The sequence below is a fragment of the Lolium rigidum genome, chromosome 4 (genome assembly GCF_022539505.1).
Source record: "Lolium rigidum isolate FL_2022 chromosome 4, APGP_CSIRO_Lrig_0.1, whole genome shotgun sequence".
Classification (NCBI taxonomy): domain Eukaryota; kingdom Viridiplantae; phylum Streptophyta; class Magnoliopsida; order Poales; family Poaceae; genus Lolium; species Lolium rigidum.
In genome coordinates this window covers 44220308-44232671 of record NC_061511.1, presented here as the reverse complement: position 1 = coordinate 44232671, position 12364 = coordinate 44220308, and positions in this window count along the sequence as shown.

Sequence of the window (12364 nt, the reverse complement as noted above, 5' to 3'; positions counted from 1 at the left end):
GACCGTGGCGTCGAGGAGAGTCCACTCCGGCGTCGGATCGGACGGAGCAACCGCGTCGATGTGATCCAGCAGGGCGTACTTGCGAAGGGCGGCGCGGAAGAACGTGCGCCATTGGCGGTGAACGCCGGTGTCGAGGGCGAACTCGACGGGAACATGTCCCTTGATGGAGGAGAGGCCGGCGGCTTGGGAATGCAAGGAGGAGATGGAGAAGAGTCCCGCGCTTGAGTTCGCGGAGTTGGCGATGGCAAGCTTGCTGGCGGCCTCGCGTTCCTGCTTCTCCTTGAGCTCTCTCGCAGCGCGCTCACTGTCGTCACCCATGGCTGCCAAGAAAGGATCTAGGGTTTAGGAGGGGGGTGGCTCGCAGAGGTGGCGGCGGAAGAGGAGGGCGACGCGGTCAGGGTTAGGGTTTTGCGTCTGATACCATGTGAGAGGTTAGGAACCACACATTGTGCTGTCTTGTATTGATCTATATATAGGGGGAATACAAGACAGAGTCCTTGTCGCATACGACACGGACACATACAGGATTACACATATACAACCGTATCTCTATACAAATACATATACGGTTACATATTCTAACATTCTTCTCCTTCCCCTTGTGGAGCTAGCTCTTCTTTTTCTCCTTCAGAATATCCTCAGAACTAGCCCTCAAAAAAGAAAAAAAAAATCCTCAGTACTACAAATATGGTTTTTGAAAATCATACTCCCTCCGTTCCTATATATAAGCCATATAGTTTTTTGAGAAAAAATCCAGAATATAAGGTTTATTGCGTTGCCCTACTTGTATGGACAATATTTTTGGAGATTTGATTAGGTTTACTTATCTTATGCGAAGTCCTCTATTAGCTCACGGCAATTACTTACGGTTAACCCTAGCCAAACATGGTGTAATTTTTCCTAAATAGGCGTTTCTTAATTTCCGTGCCAGAAATTATATGGCTTATATTTAGTACCGGAGGGAGTATTAGACAAAGTTTCACAGGGTCGACTCAGGGAGTCAAAGACACATTTCGCTTCCTTTGAACCTTTCTTCGCTGTCAGAGAACGAATGTTGGGAATTTCGAGGTGAGTGTGTCAAATTGGCTCTCCAGCATATAAAATGCTTTATATTTGCTAAATATGTAAGAATATACTCATTCAGGCTCTAAACAATTGTCGCAGGTTCCATGAGCCTAGTAACAATGGATTAACTTATTAATGCCTACAAGTTGTAGACTAGGGTTTTAGTCGGAAGTAGAGGGCAAGTAGATCTCGAAGGTTTCAGCCGAAAAGTACTCGACGATGTAAAAACTAGAGTTGCGTGGCACAATGAATCGATCCTCTCTTTGTCCCTCGACTCCCCCTTATATAGGAGGCGGAGCCGAGGGATTCGTAATACACAAGTTACAGAATCCGGGAGGGTTTCCAACTCATCCCGCAATATTACAAATATTATTTCCTAATACAACTCTATCTTTCCTTAAAAGTAACTTGGGCTTCCGATTCTTCTTATTCTTCGAGTCGTGGGCCTTCAGTAAACCCCGGGTACCATCTTCGGCATGCCCATTGGGGATGCCTATGTCAGTAGCCCCCGAGATTTTGCTTGAATCGCAGAATCAGGGAAAATCTCCAACTTTAGATTCGTTCAATAGCTCTGCCGAATTTTATCACATATCTTACGTAATTATATATTGTACAGGGATAATGGTAGTTAGGGCTAGTTCATTTGACGGATCAGGTACTAGTTAACTGCTCTAGCGGCAATCCTCAAAAACCTACTTCAAGATCACGTCCCTGGACATGATCTCGGGATACTGGTGTAAACTTTGACAGGTGCCGCTTAAGGTCTTACCATTCTGTCGAGTCCCGATCATATTTTATCGGTACCTAACGCGTCCGTTAGGTTTTTTCTTCGTATCTGTTGATACGGAAAAAAGTAGCAAACCGACGTCAGAGACGGCGCCACGCCACTCAGAACGGATCTGGGGTCTTACCTTCGCAAAGTTTTGCGGCATTCAGAGATTGTTCGCAACTTTGGCACTCTGAGAATATATTGTCGAGTGCTTTTTCGGCTGTTGGAATAGCACATTTTATTGAGTCAACGGATGACTTATATTGCTCTCCCGATGGGAGTATATGTAGAGTTATTTTTATAACTCGAAATATGCTCATTTTTTCTTCTTCCTTCTCTTTTTTTTTATAATTTCATCGGGCACGCGAACAGCGTTCCCGATGGGAGTAGCCTCCGAGGCTACAGCAAAGGACTTGTGCTTGGGTGTAGGCTCAACGCCTTACGTTGCTATTTTTCCTTCTTTCTCGAAGTTTTCATATCTATCGGGTGCGCGACCAGCGCTCCCGATGGGAGTAGCCCCCGAGGCTATGAGCAAATGCTTGTATTTGATCATAGGCTCTCGCCATTTCTATTTTGTCATTCTCGAATTTTTCATTGTTTCAAAGTAGCCCCCGAGCATTTGATCAAAAACTTGTATTTGACCAAAGGCTCTCGGAATACTCAATAATCTTCTGTTGTCGCCATTCTTATGAAGCTTCATAGCCGAGATTTTCTCTTGCCAAGGTGACATCATTGCTGACGATAGCCACGATCACTGTATCGGGAAAACACGAGAACTGCGCTCTCTCTGCCTTGCGGGCCCAAATTTCTCATCAAATTGACACGTCGTGCAAGTGGGGTACACACGTCCTCCACTTTCCCTGGCGCACGCACTGTAGCGCATGTTCCTTCACTTCTCAGTGAAATTGCGTTTTTACCCCTTGTCCACGTGTACACCATCTATCTCACAATTTCTCCATCCAACGGTGCGTCGATTCACCGCACCTCTACTTAAGGTCGTCGTCTTCCTCCTTCCACACTTTCGCTCGCGCCGCTCCTCTGTTCTCCTCTGCCAAAATCCTCCATTGCGCCCCATAGCTCTTGAGCTCAACCACGCTCGCGCTTTTCTCCTCCACTCTCGTTGATGCCACCGCGTGCGCGACTCACCAGGCACATCACGCCCGAGTCCAAGATGGCCGCTGAAGATCTGGAGTGGGAGAGATCCAAAATCTCCAATCAAGATATGAACCTGCTGAAGAAGCTCGGGTTCACAAAGAAGGAGAACGCCCTGCGCTTCCCCAAGGAAGAAAGCTATCCATCGCCTCCAATCGAATACCGGGTCAGTTTCGTTGACCACCTCATCCGCGGTCTTTCTCCCCCAATCCACGAGTTTCTTCGTGGTCTCTGATGGCGTGTAACTGACACGTTCGTTGGGAACCCCAAGAGGAAGGTATGATGCGCACAGCAGCAAGTTTTCCCTCAGAAAGAAACCAAGGTTTATCGAACCAGGAGGAGCCAAGAAGCACGTTGAAGGTTGATGGCGGCGGGATGTAGTGTGGCGCAACACCAGGGATTCCGGCGCCAACGTGGAACCTGCACAACACAACCAAAGTACTTTGCCCCAACGAAACAATGAGGTTGTCAATCTCACCGGCTTGCTGTAACAAAGGATTAGATGTATAGTGTGGATGATGATTGTTTGCAGAAAACAGTAGAACAAGTATTGCAGTAGATTGTATTCGATGTAAAAGAATGGACCGGGGTCCACAGTTCGCTAGAGGTGTCTCTCCCATAAGATAAATAGCATGTTGGGTGAACAAATTACAGTCGGGCAATTGACAAATAAAGAGAGCATAACAATGCACATACATGATACGATGAATATTGTGAGATTTAATTGGGCATTACGACAAAGTACATAGACCGCTATCCAGCATGCATCTATGCCTAAAAGTCCACCTTCGGGTTATCATCCGAACCCCTTCCAGTATTAAGTTGCAAAACAACGGACAATTGCATTAAGTATGGTGCGTAATGTAATCAATAACTACATCCTCGGACATAGCATCAATGTTTTATCCCTAGTGGCAACAACACATCCACAACCTTAGAACTTTCCGTCACTCGTCCCGGATTTAATGGAGGCATGAACCCACTATCGAGCATAAATACTCCCTCTTGGAGTTAAGAGCAAAAACTTGGCCGGAGCCTCTACTAATAACGGAGAGCATGCAAGATCATAAACAACACATAGTTAATAGATTGATAATCAACATAACATAGTATTCTCTATCCATCGTATCCCGACAAACACAACATATAGAATTACGGATAGATGATCTTGATCATGTTAGGCAGCTCACAAGATCCGACAATGAAGCACATGAGGAGAAGACAACCATCTAGCTACTGCTATGGACCCATAGTCCAGGGGTGAACTACTCACTCATCACTCCGGAGGCGACCATGGCGGTGAAGAGTCCTCCGGGAGATGAATCCCCTCTCCGGCAGGGTGCCGGAGGTGATCTGCAGAATCCCTCGAGATGGGATTGGCGGCGGCGGCGTCTCTGGAAGGTTTTCCGTATCGTGGCTCTCGGTACTGGGGGTTTCGCGACGAAGGCTTTAAGTAGGCGAAAGGGCAACGCGGGGGGCCACACGAGGGCCCCACACACCAGGGCCGCGCGGCCAGGGGGCAGGCCGCGCTGCCCTATTGTGTCGACGCCTCGTGGCCCCACTTCCTTTCCCCCTCGGTCTTCTGGAAGCTTCGTGCAAAAATAGGACCCTGGGCGTTGATTTCGTCCAATTCCGAGAATATTTCCTTTGTAGGATTTTCTGAAACCAAAAACAGCAGAAAACAACAAGCTGGCTCTTCGGCATCTCGTTAATAGGTTAGTGCCGGAAAATGCATAAATATGACATATAATGTGTATAAAACATGTAGATATCATCAATAATGTGGCATGGAACATAAGAAATTATCGATACGTCGGAGACGTATCAGCATCCCCAAGCTTAGTTCCTGCTCGTCCCGGAGCAGGTAAACGATAACAAAGATAATTTCTGGAGTGACATGCCATCATAACCTTGATCATACTATTGTAAGCATATGTAATGAATGCAGCGATCAAAACAATAGTAATGACATGAGTAAAAGAATGAATCATAAAGCAAAGACTTTTCATGAATAGTACTTCAAGACAAGCATCAATAAGTCTTGCATAAGAGTTAACTCATAAAGCAATAAATCAAAGTAAAGGTATTGAAGCAACACAAAGGAAGATTAAGTTTCAGCGGTTGCTTTCAACTTATAACATGTATATCTCATGGATAATTGTCAACATAGAGTAATATAACAAGTGCAATATGCAAGTATGTAGGAATCAATGCACAGTTCACACAAGTGTTTGCTTCTTGAGGTGGAGAGAAATAGGTGAAGCTGACTCAACATAAAAGTAAAAGAAAGGTCCTTCGCGAGAGGAAAGCATCGATTGCTGTATTTGTGCTAGAGCTTTTATTTTGAAAACAAGAAACAATTTTGTCAACGATAGTAATAAAGCATATGTATCATGTAAATTATATCTTACAAGTTGCAAGCCTCATGCATAGTATACTAATAGTGCCCGCACCTTGTCCTAATTAGCTTGGACTACGGGATCATCGCAATACACATGTTTTAACCAAGTGTCACAAAGGGGTACCTCCATGCCGCATGTACAAAGGTCTAAGGAGAAAGCTCGCATTTTGGATTTCTCGCTTTTGATTATTCTCAACTTAGACATCCATACCGGGACAACATGGACAACAGATAATGGACTCCTCTTTAATGCATAAGCATGTAGCAACAATTAGTGTTCTCATATGAGATTGAGGATATATGTCCAAAGCTGAAACTTCCACCATGATTCATGGCTTTAGTTAGCGGCCCAATGTTCTTCTCTAACAATATGCATGCTCTAACCATTAAAGTGGTAGATCTCCCTTACTTCGAGACAAGACGGACATGCATAGCAACTCACATGATATTCAACAAAGAGTAGTTGATGGCGTCCCCGAGAAAACATGGTTATCGCACAACAAGCAACTTAATAAGAGATAAAGTGCATAAGTACATATTCAATACCACAATAGTTTTTAAGCTATTTGTCCCATGAGCTATATATTGTAAAGGTAAAGAATGGAAATTTTAAAGGTAGCACTCAAGCAATTTACTTTGGAATGGCGGAGAAATACCATGTAGTAGGTAGGTATGGTGGACACAAATGGCATAGTGGTTGGCTCAAGGATTTTGGATGCATGAGAAGTATTCCCTCTCGATACAAGGCTTAGGCTAGCAAGGTTATTTGAAACAAACACAAGGATGAACCGGTGCAACAAAACTCACATAAAAGACATATTGTAAACATTATAAGACTCTACACCATCTTCCTTGTTGTTCAAAACTCAATACTAGAAATTATCTAGACTTTAGAGAGACCAAATATGCAAACCAAATTTAGCAAGCTCTAGGTGTTTCTTCATTAATGGGTGCAAAGTATATGATGCAAGAGCTTAAACATGAGCACAACAATTGCCAAGTATCAAATTATTCAAGACATTTTAGAATTACTACATGTAGCATTTCCCGATTCCAACCATATAACAATATAACGAAGAAGATTCAACCTTCGCCATGAATACTATGAGTAAAGCCTAAGGACATACTTGTCCATATGCAACAGCGGAGCGTGTCTCTCTCCCACACAATGAATGCTAGGATCCATTTTATTCAAACAAAAACAAAAAACAAAAACAAACCGACGCTCCAAGTAAAACACATAAGATGTAATGGAATAAAAATATAGTTTCAGGGGAGGAACCTGATAATGTTGTCGATGAAGAAGGGGATGCCTTGGGCATCCCCAAGCTTAGACGCTTGAGTATTCTTAGAATATACAGGGGTGAACCACCGGGGCATCCCCAAGCTTAGAGCTTTCACTCTCCTTGATCATATTGTATCATCCTCCTCTCTTGATCCTTGAAAACTTCCTCCACACCAAACTCGAAACAACTCATTAGAGGGTTAGTGTACAATAAAAATTAACATGTTCAGAGGTGACACAATCATTCTTAACACTTGTGGACATTGCATAAAGCTACTGGACATTAATGGATCAAAGAAATTCATCCAACATAGCAAAAGAGGCAATACGAAATAAAAGGCAGAATCTGTCAAAACAGAACAGTCCGTAAAGATGGATTTTATTGAGGCACCAGACTTGCTCAAATGAAAATGCCCAAATTGAATGAAAGTTGCGTACATATCTGAGGATCATGTACGTAAATTGGCATATTTTTCTGAGCTACCTACGAGAGAGCGGGTCGAAATTCGTGACAGCAAAGAAATGCATATCTGCGCATGACAATCCAAATCTAGTATGAACCTTACTATCAAAGACTTTACTTGGCACAACAATGCACAAAACTAAGATAAGGAGAGGTTGCTACAGTAGGAAACAACTTCCAAGACTCAAATATAAAACAAAAGTACTGTAGTAAAAACATGGGTTGTCTCCCATAAGCGCTTTTCTTTAACGCCTTTCAGCTAGGCGCAGAAAGTGTGTATCAAGTGTTGTCAAGAGATGGAGCATTGACATTACCTTGGGTGTTGGGAGTTTTCTCAACCATGCATAGTATGTTGGATACATAAGTTTCAGCGGCTCCCTTTTCATTAGTCTTGGGCTTGCTGCTCTCATCAAACAAATTTTCAGGAACAAGCCAAGCATAATTATTATCTAGAGCTTCATGCATACTAATATGGGTGAAAAATTCTTCTATATTATCTCTTCCAATTATAGACCCTTGTCCCACAGGTATATCTTTTACAGTAAAATTAAAAGGAAACATGTTGAAATAAGTAAAGCAAATGCAAGTAACTAAATTTTTTTGTGTTTTTGATATAGAGTGCAAGACAGTAAATAAAGTAAAACTAGCAACTAATTTTTTTTGTGTTTTAATATAAGTGCAGCAAACAAGTAAGTAAATAAAATAAAGCAAGACAAAAACAAAGTAAAGAGATTGGATTGTGGAGACTCCCCTTGCAGCGTGTCTTGATCTCCCCGGCAACGGCGCCAGAAAATATGCTTGATGGCGTGTAACTCACACGTTCGTTGGGAACCCCAAGAGGAAGGTATGATGCGCACAGCGAAGCAAGTTTTCCCTCGAAAGAAACCAAGGTTTATCGAACCAGGAGGAGCCAAGAAGCACGTTGAAGGTTGATGGCGGCGGGATGTAGTGCGGCGCAACACCAGGGATTCGGCGCCAACGTGGAACCTGCACAACACAACCAAAGTACTTTGCCCCAACGAAACAGTGAGGTTGTCAATCTCACCGGCTTGCTGTAACAAAGGATTAGATGTATAGTGTGGATGATGATTGTTTGCAGAAAACGAGTAGAACAAGTATTGCAGTAGATTGTATTCGATGTAAAAGAATGGACCGGGGTCCACAGTTCACTAGAGGTGTCTCTCCCATAAGATAAATAGCATGTTGGGTGAACAAATTACAGTCGGGCAATTGACAAATAAAGAGAGCATAACAATGCACATACATGATACGATGAATATTGTGAGATTTAATTGGGCATTACGACAAAGTACATAGACCGCTATCCAGCATGCATCTATGCCTAAAAAGTCCACCTTCAGGTTATCATCCGAACCCCTTCCAGTATTAAGTTGCAAAACAACGGACAATTGCATTAAGTATGGTGCGTAATGTAATCAATAACTACATCCTCGGACATAGCATCAATGTTTTATCCCTAGTGGCAACATCACATCCACAACCTTAGAACTTTACGTCACTGTCCCAGATTTAATGGAGGCATGAACCCACTATCGAGCATAAATACTCCCTCTTGGAGTTAAGAGCAAAAACTTGGCCAGAGCCTCTACTAATAACGGAGAGCATGCAAGATCATAAACAACACATAGTTAATAGATTGATAATCAACATAACATAGTATTCTCTATCCATCGGATCCCGACAAACACAACATATAGAATTACGGATAGATGATCTTGATCATGTTAGGCAGCTCACAAGATCCGACAATGAAGCACATGAGGAGAAGACAACCATCTAGCTACTGCTATGGACCCATAGTCCAGGGGTGAACTACTCACTCATCACTCCGGAGGCGACCATGGCGGTGAAGAGTCCTCCCGGGAGATGAATCCCCTCTCCGGCAGGGTGCCGGAGGTGATCTCCAGAATCCCCCGAGATGGGATTGGCGGCGGCGTCTCTGGAAGGTTTTCCGTATCGTGGCTCTCGGTACTGGGGGTTTCGCGACGAAGGCTTTAAGTAGGCGGAAGGGCAACGCGGGGGGCCACACGAGGGCCCCACACGCCAGGGCCACGCGGCCAGGGGCCGGGCCGCGCCGCCCTGTTGTGTCGGCGCCTCGTGGCCCCACTTCCTTTCCCCCTCGGTCTTCCGGAAGCTTCGTGCAAAAATAGGACCCCGGGCGTTGATTTCGTCCAATTCCGAGAATATTTCCTTTGTAGGATTTCTGAAACCAAAAACAGCGAGAAAACGGCAAGCGGCTCTTCGGCATCTCGTTAATAGGTTAGTGCCAGAAAATGCATAAATACGACATATAATGTGTATAAAACATGTAGATATCATCAATAATGTGGCATGGAACATAAGAAATTATCGATACGTCGGAGACGTATCAGTCTCCTCTTTTTCTATGGGCTACAGCTGCATCAGCTGACACCCAACTCCATCCTTCACGTGTCGATTTTTATCACACTTTGTGAATGCTTCCTCAGAGTCTAACCTAATTGGGCTCTGTGGAAGCGCATCTTCTGCCTCCGCCGCAATGGCTCTCACAACGTCGCCTATAACATCGGCGGTGTTGTCATTTGCGTTCGCTCTGATGTCAAGTACTTCGACGTTAAGTTCCCCGACTCCGTCCAAGGGTGGCGCAAGAAATAGCTCTATGTGCACGAAGAAAGCTCCGACTCAGTGGAGTACAATATTGCTCCTTTCGACGGAGAAGCCAAGATTCTTCGCCGCCGTTCCTGGGATGCTGAAGCCACCGAAGAAGAGAAGTTGGCGACAGAGGCGCTGATGACTCGCATCCATGAGCTCCAGAACACCCGTGGAAAGGAACTGTCGTGTATCCAGATCACAGCCTACTTCCTTAGGATTAGAGTGCAGCCTCTCCAAGCTCGCCAAAATCCCCTTTGGATGTACGCCGGTGAAGAAGATGTCGACAGGCTCTCCAAAGACCTTCCTATGAAGGATTTGGAGAAACTGATCCGAAGAATCTCGTCGCTCAGCAAGAAGGATACTATTCCATCCTCTTGCCGCATTAAGCCATATAGTGGCACCAATGCCCTTCCCGAGGTAATTTTTCCTATTTAACTACTATCTTGTCTTCTCGATATTTTTAGTATTTGTCGACTACTATCTTGTTAGCGTCTGTTGCATAACTTTTTTGTCGACACTCCTTGTTTTTTGCAGAACCACCATCTTCTAGCTTCTCTTCCTCCTCTTCCTGAAGGTGGGGAAGTCGAAGAACGTACTGTTATCGCCGATGACAACCAGGGTACTTCTCGCCCTGAGAGTGAAGTCGCGGGTTCTAAAAAATCCGCGGCTTCCTCTGAAAAATAAGCCGAGTCTGAGGCCACTGCCTCAACACGCTCCCTTCCTTCCGCTGTTTCTCCAAGGAACAAGAGGAGAAGGGACGAAGGTGCCGATTCTGGCACCTCCAAGGCCGGCGCACCTCCTGCCGAAGAAGTTGGTCCTTCTGAAAAGAAGACAACTTTCAATCCTTACGAGGATGCCCTTGTCAGCTCGTAAGCTCTCTATTGCTCTTTGTTGTTTGCTCTCGATGTTTTTGTCTATGTTGATTCTTATATTGTCGCCTTTTACTGTAGCGGTTACGAGGATGAAGATCAACCTATTGACGCGACTGCTCGAACGAGTACGTCGAGCACTTTAGTTGTCTCTGAAGCTCAGCCTGATGGAGATGAAACCTCGCCTCCTCAGCAAAACATCGAGCATCCTACTCCACCTGCAAGCCCCCGTGCCCCTTCGCCAAAGAGGGCAAGGGTCGAGGCAACCAAGGATCCTATCTTACTACTTGGTAGCTCCACGACTCCTTCCGTGGATGATGTAAGTTGTTCACTTCTGCTCTTCTGTACCGAATATTTCAATGCTGTCGACTCTTTTTTTTTCGTTTCTCTTTTACTTTTTGCTGTCGAACTTGTTACCTTATTGATGCTTCCTTTCTCTATCTTTATTTGTCAGCCCTTGATGAAGGAATTCATTCATCTCGGTACCCAATTCGTCGGGTACCGTGACCATGCTAAAAAAGCCGAAGGTACTATTTTGCTACTTCTTCTGGTACATGACCTCTCCATCACTTCTTATCATGACTTTGATTGATGTCGACTATTTTGTCAGAAAATCTCGTAGAGGCCAACAAGCGTGCCGATTCTCTTGCTCGTAAACTAGAGCAAAGTGAAAAAGCTCGTAAGAAAGCTGAAGCAGATGCTGCCGCTGTTGAAGATCTTCGAAAAAGACTTCATGACGCGGAAACTTCACTGAGTGACAACATAGCTCAACAGGCTGCTCGCGAAAAAGAAATCCTTAGTCGCCTGGAGTTGCAGAGTCGACGTTTTGTGAGTAAGTACTCACATTTGTTTCATTTCTGCGGATCATTAAATTTTTCTTGGCTTGCTTTTTCCTGACAAGCTTCTTTTGACTCACTTAGGGAAAACGCATCAAGATTATGATCTGGAGAACCCTGAAGGTGATCGCCTTCTGGACGCTCTTTCCCTCCTTGAGATTCACGGAGATGAGGCGTGTGAAGGTCTTACCGAAGCCAGAGCAGGTCTGTCGCGTCTTTTTCCTTATTTCTTCCCGAAGAAAGAAGAGCCCAAGATTTTCACAACTCTCGCCAAGTGCTTCAACTCTCAAGAAGATCTTGGGCTTAAACTTCGCCAAGAAGGCCTGAAGATTGGCATTGAAGGCACCATTGCTCAAGTTGCTGACGACCAACAAGACGTCGACTGGGCTAAAGTTGGCGATATAAAGGAGATGGAGACGAAGAAATGGAAATCTTTGATTAAGGCTGCCAAGCCCAACTCAAAGCCGATCCTTGCCTTCCTTGGCTGCAAGCCAACTCCTGCTCCCAGCTCGTCGAAGCCGGAGGTCAAGTAGACCACCCTGTCTTTCTTTTGTTTTCTCTTTTCTTTTGATGCTGTTGCCAGAATAGCTTTGGCGACACGTATCTCATTAGTTCGATAGGATATCCTCCTTATGTAATGCCTTGTAAATATTTTGAGAATCAATGGAAATCTATTTTGCTTGATGATTGATGTCGAAACTTTTATTTTCAGTTGATATTTGACAACTATACTTCAACTCCTCGACTTGCCGATGCTTTTCCTGTTTCATCCCAGTCGAAGAAAACGCCCGTTGATGATGCATCTATTGAAGATTCCTCGATTAAGGGTTCAGGATCAGACTTGAAAGAACTCCGCCAACAGCTTCAGTCTA